At 39.6% G+C, this 10,000-nt stretch overlaps 2 protein-coding genes across 26 annotated transcripts in view; both read left to right on the top strand.

The window, feature by feature from the left end:
* Window positions 1-142, top strand: part of LOC122252105 (uncharacterized) — an 8,647-nt gene extending 8,505 nt beyond the window's left edge. The window contains exon 10 of the mRNA XM_086553205.1: window positions 1-142. This exon is cut by the window's left edge and continues 903 nt beyond it. The gene's annotated coding sequence lies outside the window, so the exon portion shown is untranslated.
* Window positions 1-10,000, top strand: part of LOC122254997 (uncharacterized) — a 281,759-nt gene that overhangs the window by 145,645 nt on the left and 126,114 nt on the right. The window lies entirely within an intron of this gene.

Genomic DNA, 10,000 nt, shown 5'->3' with positions numbered 1-10,000 from the left:
GATTTTTTCTGAACCTATTTTGTCCTGTGGTGTAATAGGTTCCGTAACGGAATCAGTTCTGAATGAAAGGAATGGAAATCTCTCTTGCGTGTTTCAAGACTCTCGATATCTTGTTTTTCATATCAATAAAATTGGGTGAATATGTTCTGTTTTCTTAGCTTTTTCCTATTTGTCACTTCTGTATTCCTACTTTTCTTACAACTTTTATTGATTATTATTATTTTTTAGATAATTATCATTCATTAAGTTTAATCCACTGTTTAGAGTGGATCATCAATTGATAAATCCTTTGCAACATTAAAAAATAATGATTAAATTAAATCAAATTAATTAAGTTAAAAAAAAAAAGAATGCATTTATATTTTTACTGTTGTATTAAGACATCTACTTACCTGTCTATCTGTCTCCCTATCTTTCTGTTTTTCTAACTATCTTTCTATCTCTTTTGTCTATATCTCTACTTTCCTATCTATCTTTCTTCCTCTACATCTATCTTCATATCTCTCTATCCTATCCCTCTTTCTTCCTATCTCTCTATCTCTCTATTGGTTTTATCTGATTCTCTTCTTATTCCTCTCTATTCCTATCTCCTCTTTCGATCTATCTTTCTGTATACCTCTATATTTACACACAGCATATAACTACTTCCTCTTCCTCCTCTTTCCCTTCTCCACTTCCTCCTCCCCCCTTATTTTCCTCTTTCTCCTACTTTTTCCCTTCTCCCCTTCCTCTTCCTCCGTATTCACTCCTCCCCTTCGTCCTTATCTTCTTCCTCTTAGTTTTTCCCTTCTCCACCTCCTCTTTCTCTTCTCCACCCCCTCCCTCTTATCTTCCTCCTCCTCCTCCTATTTCCCATCTTTAAGGCACTGATACTGATATTAATTGACCCAAGACATTGATCATGGTTGTCTACTTAATTCAATGCAATATCGATGGCAGTGTGTTTTGACCTGACGCTTCCTGTCTCCTGTGTTCGTTTCCGCCTCAGAACACTAGTCTTTAAAGGCAGCTGTTTTTGTTAACAGAAGGCCCGAGGCGTAGAAAGTTACTAAATGGTACTTAAGGACATGTAAGGATCACAGAGAGACAGATCAGGACAGAGAGGTCAGACAAACAGACTAGAGCGAACAGCTCGGGTATATTAACAGTCCACAATAAAGACCATGGCACGTGAACGTCTGTCTCTTATCCACCGGATCACAACCAGGGCATCGAGTGGTTATAACAACTGCTCTCAGTGGTGGGTTATAACTGTGGCCAGCAAGCTGGTTATAACTAGTGGCAGCTGATGGTTTACAACTGATGGCACTGGTGGCTTACACCACCTCATTACCTTCTACCTTATCTGCCTCTTCCTTCGCTTTCTCTTCTCATCCCCTTCCTCCTTCCCCTCCTCTTTCCCTTCCTCCTTCCCATCCCCCTCCCACTTCTCTTCCCCTTCCTCCTCCCTCTTTCCCTTCTCTTTCCCACCCCCTCCCTTTTTCCCTTCTCCTTCTTCTCCTACTCCCCCCCCCCTATCTTCCTCTTTCCCGTCTCCTTCCCTTCCTCCCTCCCCTCCCCATCCCTCTTATCTTCCTCTTTCCCGTCTCCTTCCCTTCCTCCCTGCCCTCCCCATCCCTCTTATCTTTCCCTTCTTCCTCCCTCTTTCCCTTCCCCCCTTCCTCCTTCCCATCCCCTTCCCCCTTATCTTCTTCTATCCCTTCTCCTTCCCTTCCTCCTTCCCACCCCCCACCCCCTTATATTCCCCTTCCTCCTCCCTTCTTTCCCTTCTCCTTCCTTTCCTCCTTCCCATTCCCTTCCCCCTTATCTTCTTTCCCTTCTCCTTCCCACCCCTCTCCCCCTTATCTTTCCCTTCTCCTTCCTTTCCTCCTTCCCATTCCCCTCCCCCTTATCTTCCTCTTTCCCTTCCCTCTCCCCCTTATCTTCCCCTTCCTCCTCCCTCTTTCTCTTCTCCTTCCCTTCCTCCTTCCCACCCCCTCTCCCTTATCTTCCCCTTCCTCCTCCCTCTTTCCCTTCTTCCTTCTCACCCCCCTCCCTCTTATCTTCCTCTTTCCCTTCTCCCTCCCACCCCCCTCCCCTTCATCTTCCCCTTCCTCCTCACTCTTTCCCTTCTCCTTCCCTTCCTCCTTCCCATTCCCCTCCCCCTTATCTTCCTCTTTCCCTTCCCTCTCCCCCTTATCTTCCCCTTCCAACTCCCTCTTTTTCTTCCCCTTCCAACTCCCTCTTTCTCTTCTCCTTCCCTTCCTCCATCCCACCCCCCTCTCCCTTATCTTCCCCTTCCTCCTCCCTCTTCCCTCCTACATTCCTCCTTCACCTCTTATTGATGACCATTGTCCTTTCTTCTCAATATTCCTGAATTGAAGTTAAATGATCCAGTGAGTCATTTTAGCTCAAAGGTCCAAGCGACGAGAATTTTCCTTTCTCACGCTTTTCACCATATTTTGACAGCATGTATCTTGTGGATAGCCTGGCCCATTGCATGAGTGTAACATCCCATACCTTTGGAGATAATACCATAGGATTTACTGCACACACACAAACACAGATATACGCACACTCACACAAGTATACACACAGGTAGACACACAGATATATCACACAAGCAAACACACACACACACACACACAAGCAAACACACATACCCGTATAAACACACAAGCAAATACACACATACACACAAGCAAACACAAATACCCATATTAACACACAAGCAAACACACACACATACACACAAGCAAACACACACACATACACACACACACGTATACACAAACAAACACACAGATATACACAAAAGCAAACACACTCATACACAGAAGCAAACACTCAAACATATACACACAAGCTAACACACATACACACAAACAAACACACACATACACACAAGCAAACACACATACACAAAAGCAAACACACACATACACACAAGCAAAAACACATACACAAAAGCGAACACACACACATACACACAAGCAAACACACACACACATACACAAAAGCAAACACACACACATACACACAAGCAAACACACACACATACACACAAGCAAACACACATACACACAAGCAAACACACATACATGCACACAAAGTGACAAACAGACATACTTGCGCGCAGCTTCCCCAGAGAGAGATCAGTTCAGTTCAGAGAGATTTGCGAAGACGTCGCTTCGCCCGGGCTATATGCACGAGGCGGCCCGGCCTCTGTCAGCTGTAAGTGAGAGAGAGAGAGAGAGAGAGAGAGAGAGAGAGAGAGAGAGAGAGAGAGAGAGAGAGAGAGAGAGAGAGAGAGAGAGAGAGAGAGAGAGAGAGAGAGAGAGAGAGAGAGAGAGAGATATCACTCGTTTTATTATTGTTGGTTCCCGCCACTTAACCAGTGTCAAAGACATAAATAAGAAAGTATATGTATGTGTAAATATATATATATATATATATATATATATATATATATATATATATTTACATATAATTATACATATATTTATATGTGTGTGTGTGTGTGTGTGTGTATGTGTGTGTGTGTGTGTGTGTGTGTGTATGTGTGTGTGTGTGTGTGTGTATATATATATATATATATATATATATATATATATATATATATAGATATATATATATATATATATATATATAAAGATGGAGATAAAAAGTTGCAGTCCTTCCTTAGCGTTTTCTGTATTAGATGCAGGAAGAGAAACGTTAATATTACGGAATACTGTTTCAAAGAATGTAGATAATAATTATCTACGATCTTTGAAATAGTATACCGTAATATCAACGTTTCTCTTCCTACATCTAATACAGGAATATATAAGGAATATATATATATATATATATATATATATATATATATATATATATATATATATTATATATATATATTATATATATATGTAAGCAGAGGAAAACGTCTTCCTGCAACTGTGAGCTGAGGAACCCATCTTCCTGCAACGTTGCTTGGTCAATGCAATTGCATGATTTGCTCGAGCGTTTGACCGCTCTCAATCAGCAGTAGGCCTGCTCTCTGCTCGGAGACCAGCGGAGTACCTGTGTGTCCCACTAAACGAGTGGTCGCACTGATTTTCTTGACAAAACAATCCGTATGGTAATTTGGCACATACTGTGCGTACACTGTATTGTAGGAACAATCAATCAGTCTGCTCCGAGACACGGAGGTGTTTCCTTCCCCTTTGACCCCATGGAACTTACGTGATTGGACTCTGCCGTCACACAATTTTGCTTCAGAGATAAGTAGTTGGCTGCTCATGTTTCTTCCTTAGTTATCAAATTGCATTCATTAGCTCTAGAATACTGCCATTGAAAATATTGCTTGGATCCCTGTACTTTTTTTTATTACTCTTTTTATAATAACTTTGGAAAATCAATAGATATATAATTGTGTTACAATATATAATTGTAATTATATATTGTAATACTAATAATATCAATAAATATGTATTATATATTGTAATAATAATAATATAAATAAATATATAAGTGTGTACAATTGTGTTAGTTGTCACTAACACAATTGCAGATTGTATTCACTGCAAACAAAAAATAAAGGATTGCAAATATTGCATGGGAGGTACAGAACACCTCACACACACACACACACACACACACAAACTCTCTCCTAAAGCCAAATGGCCAAACTACAATCAGTCCAGAATCAAGCTCTTATCTGGCCAGGATATGTCACGCGTCCAAACATCCCACATGTGAACAGCTGCATTGTAGTGATGTGCTTCGCCCCAGCCATCCCTCCAGGGGAAATGCACGAGTTTCCCCTTTATCGCCACGAGGGGGAAATTTAACGTAAAAAGAGCAGATTGGGTCGCCTTCACAAGGAGCGTCAAGCTCGAAGTTGTTGGAGAAACCATTGATGATAAAGTAAACAGTGTTCAAAATTGTATTATAAATGCAGCAATGGCAACCATCCCTAAGACTTCGACAGATAGCGTTAAGCATAGAGTTCCATGGTGGACACCAGATTGCCGCAGGGCGCTATGTGAACGAAATAGGGCCTACAGGCTTTTCCACAATAATATCACAAACGAGAACTTTCGCAATTACAAACAAGCGAGAGCTAGGGCTCGAAGAACAATCAGACAAGCCAAAAGAGACTCCTGGCGAAGCTTTGTCTCTACGATTAACAGCAATACCAGCATTGCAGAGGTTTGGTCCACTGTCAACAAAATCAATAAAAAAAGAACATCATTAAAAATCAAAAACATCACTCATGAGGGAAATGAATATGATTCACCTAGAGACATTGCTAACATAATCGCCAGGCAGTTCTCTTATACAAGCAGCTCGGAAAACTACAATCCTGCATTCCTGACCACCAAGGAAGCAGCCGAGCTGCAACCAATTCACTTTGCCACAGGAGATAACCTTGATTATAATAAAGATCTAACTATGAATGAGCTTGTCCGAGCCCTAGAAGCCTGTAGAGGAACATCCCCAGGCCCCGATGAGATTCGATATGAGATGATAAAGCATCTTAATCATGATGACATGATTAAGTTGCTAGAAGTGTACAATGATATTTGGAAAAGCCAGACTTTTCCAAATTCATGGCACTTCGCCCACATCATTCCCATATTGAAAGGAGGGGGAAATCCCAGATCCGCCATCTCTTACCGCCCAATTGCGTTGACAAGCTGCTTATGCAAGGTCATGGAAAGAATTGTTAATAGTAGGCTATTGCATTTTTTAAATACCAGGAATTTACTAGTTGACGAGCAGTGCGGCTTCCGAAAGGGACGTCAAACTCTCGATCAGCTAGTAAAACTGGAAAGTCATATTCATGAGGCATTTGCCAAAAAGCATTTTTTGATTTCAGTATTTTTAGACATAGAAAAAGCCTACGACATGACATGGCGACATGGCCTACTCAGAAAACTTTATGCTTTCGGATTACGTGGAAACTTGCCTTGTTTTATCCAAAATTTCATATCTGACAGAACGTTTTCTGTCAAATTATTTTCCGACAATGTCACATTCTCGGACATTTTTGTCCAGGCAAACGGGGTCCCACAAGGAAGTGTCTTGTCTCCAACATTATTTCTGTGTATGATAAATGACATTTTACCATCTCCTCCTCGGAATCTTAAATACTCACTGTACGCCGATGATTGTGCATTATGGCACTCCAGCAATAATGCAGAGTTCTCGGCAAATCAGATCCAATTGGCACTGGATATGATTCATAACTAGGGCCTCCAGTGGGGTTTTAAGTTTTCCATAAGAAAGAGTATTGGCGTGGTCTTTACACATAGGAGAAAGCCCAACATCAGGCTAACTCTAGACAACCACCCAATACCTATTCAAAATTCAGCTAGATTTCTTGGTCTACTCTTTGATAGTAGATTGAATTGGAAAGACCACATTGGTCAGTTAAAGAATAAATGTCAAAAAGCACTCAATTTATTAAAGTGCATTTCTGGACACAAATGGGGAGCTGATAGAAAGTCTTTACTGATGTTATATAAATCCCTGACTAGATCTAAAGTAGATTATGGGTCAATCGTGTATGGATCGGCAACGAGCTCAACTCTGAAAGGATTGAATGTTGTGCAGAATGCGTGTTTACGCGTCTGTCTTGGAGCCCTTATGTGCACTCGCACCGAGCGCCTAGAGGTAGAGTCGGGAGTACCTCCCCTCCGTCTTAGACGCGGCCAGCTTGCGCTGACTTATGCCGCCAAGGTAGCCAGGCAGCCCCAGCATCTCGGTCTCGTCTCATGCGTCTCGGTCAGGAACAGGAGACGATTCTCAACTATACATTCCTTCTTGGGATATTAAATGTTAAAACTTAAACACACAAGCACAAACACAACACACACACATAGCGAGCATTATCAACAACACGCCTTGTGGCAGGACAGTGAAACTTACCATATCGCTTAATGTCGCGGCATCCTCAACAACATTTCATTTTATTCTCTCTCTCTCTGTCTCTGCCGACGTGTCCTAATAACGGGTTTCTTTATTCTACAGACAGAAGCACTTACATATAAAATGATGAAATAGCACACACACACACACACACACACACACACACACACACACACATACACACACACACACACACACACACACACACACACATATCATAATCTATCATAATCTTTAATTATTCTAACACTATAGCTTGGGATAAGATATTTAATTCTCTTAACTTTAGGTTCGAATTATTAATTATTATTAAATAATGTTTTTGATGATTAATTTATATTTTTAATTATTAATGAATATTGATAAAAAATTGATAACCAATAAATAATTAATATTTAATTGATAACTAATTTTATTGATTATCAATTCAATAGAATATCAATAATGAATAATCAATAATTGATAATTGATTCATAATCAATTCTTATCAATAATTGATTATTAATGACCATCAATAATTAACAATTGATTAATTATCATTATCTTTTTTTTCTTCTATTTTATTATTTTTCTTTGTACATATATTCTTTCATCTCGCATTGGTCTAAACTCAAAATAATTCATCTATTCGTAACTCAGATATAACTCTAAATCAAATTCATCTTCACTTATTTAGTTATCACCATTTATCTAGTTATTTCTTCCTTCCTTTTATCGCTTTGTTTTCATTTCCTTTTATTTGTTTATTTATTTAAATTTTTATCTTTATTTTATTTAGTTATAACCATTTATCTAGTTATTTCCTCCTTCCTTTTATCGCTTTGTTTTCATTTCCTTTCATTTGTTTATTTATTTATTTCTTATCTTATTTTTTTTTTATTATTTAGTTTTCACCATTTTTCTAGTTTTTTCCTCCTTCCTTTTATCGCTTTGTTTTCATTTCCTTTCATTTGTTTATTTATTTAATTTCTTATCTTTATTTTATTATTTAGTTATCACCATTTATCTAGTTATTTCTTCCTTCCTTTTATCGCTTTGTTTTCATTTCCTTTTATTTGTTTATTTATTTAATTTTTTATCTTTATTTTATTGTTTATTTATCACCCATTTTCTAGTTATTTCCTTCTCCTTTTATCGCTTTGTTTTCATTCAATTTTATTTGTTTATTGTTTTTTTCTTTATTTCATTATTTAGTTTATCACCATTTATCTAGTGGGCGTCGGCGGGCAGTTGGCCGTGGGCGTTAGTTAGAGGGTTGGGAGGCCGGACTGTGTTAATTCACAAGAGGCTGAGTCCTCCTCTCGGGTCCACCGAACCATAACAATCATCAAGTGAGAGAGTTAGGAAGAGAGAGAGAGAGAGAGAGAGAGAGAGAGAGAGAGAGAAGAGAAAGAGGGAGAGAGAGAGAGAGAGAGAGAGAGGAGAGAGAGAGAGAGACCCCAGCCATCCCTCCAGGGGAAATGCACGAGTTTCCCCTTTATCGCCACGAGGGGAAATTTAACGTAAAAAGAGCAGATTGGGTCGCCTTCACAAGGAGCGTCAAGCTCGAAGTTGTTGGAGAAACCATTGATGATAAAGTAAACAGTGTTCAAAATTGTATTATAAATGCAGCAATGGCAACCATCCCTAAGACTTCGACAGATAGCGTTAAGCATAGAGTTCCATGGTGGACACCAGATTGCCGCAGGGCGCTATGTGAACGAAATAGGGCCTACAGACTTCACAAACGAGAAGTTTCGCAATTACAAACAAGCGAGAGCAGGGCTCGAAGAACAATCAGACAAGCCAAAAGAGACTCCTGGCGAAGCTTTGTCTCTACGATTAACAGCAATACCAGCATTGCAGAGGTTTGGTCCACTGTCAACAAAATCAATAAAAAAAGAACATCATTAAAAATCAAAAACATCACTCATGAGAGAAATGAATATGATTCACCTAGAGACATTGCTAACATAATCGCCAGGCAGTTCTCTTATACAAGCAGCTCGGAAAACTACAATCCTGCATTCCTGACCACCAAGGAAGCAGCCGAGCTGCAACCAATTCACTTTGCCACAGGAGATAACCTTGATTATAATAAAGATCTAACTATGAATGAGCTTGTCCGAGCCCTAGAAGCCTGTAGAGGAACATCCCCAGGCCCCGATGAGATTCGATATGAGATGATAAAGCATCTTAATCATGATGACATGATTAAGTTGCTAGAAGTGTACAATGATATTGGAAAAGCCAGACTTTTCCAAATTCATGGCACTTCGCCCACATCATTCCCATATTGAAAGGAGGGGGAAATCCCAGATCCGCCATCTCTTACCGCCCAATTGCGTTGACAAGCTGCTTATGCAAGGTCATGGAAAGAATTGTTAATAGTAGGCTATTGCATTTTTTAAATACCAGGAATTTACTAGTTGACGAGCAGTGCGGCTTCCGAAAGGGACGTCAAACTATCGATCAGCTAGTAAAACTGGAAAGTCATATTCATGAGGCATTTGCCAAAAAGCATTTTTTGATTTCAGTATTTTTAGACATAGAAAAAGCCTACGACATGACATGGCGACATGGCCTACTCAGAAAACTTTATGCTTTCGGATTACGTGGAAACTTGCCTTGTTTTATCTAAAATTTCATATCTGACAGAACGTTTTCTGTCAAATTATTTTCCGACAATGTCACATTCTCGGACATTTTTGTCCAGGCAAACGGGGTCCCACAAGGAAGTGTCTTGTCTCCAACATTATTTCTGTGTATGATAAATGACATTTTACCATCTCCTCCTCGGAATCTTAAATACTCACTGTACGCCGACGATTGTGCATTATGGCACTCCAGCAATAGTGCAGAGTTCTCGGCAAATCAGATCCAATTGGCACTGGATATGATTCATAACTAGGGCCTCCAGTGGGGTTTTAAGTTTTCCATAAGAAAGAGTATTGGCATGGTCTTTACACATAGGAGAAAGCCCAACATCAGGCTAACTCTAGACAACCACCCAATACCTATTCAAAATTCAGCTAGATTTCTTGGTCTACTCTTTGATAGTAGATTGAATTGGAAAGACCACATTGGTCAGTTAAAGAATAAATGTCAAAAAGCACTCAATTTA

The sequence above is a fragment of the Penaeus japonicus genome, unplaced genomic scaffold (assembly GCF_977035675.1).
Source record: "Penaeus japonicus unplaced genomic scaffold, GWHDUDI00000001_assembly GWHDUDI00000028, whole genome shotgun sequence".
NCBI lineage: Eukaryota > Metazoa > Arthropoda > Malacostraca > Decapoda > Penaeidae > Penaeus > Penaeus japonicus.
This window is presented reverse-complemented; position numbering and strand designations above follow the sequence as displayed.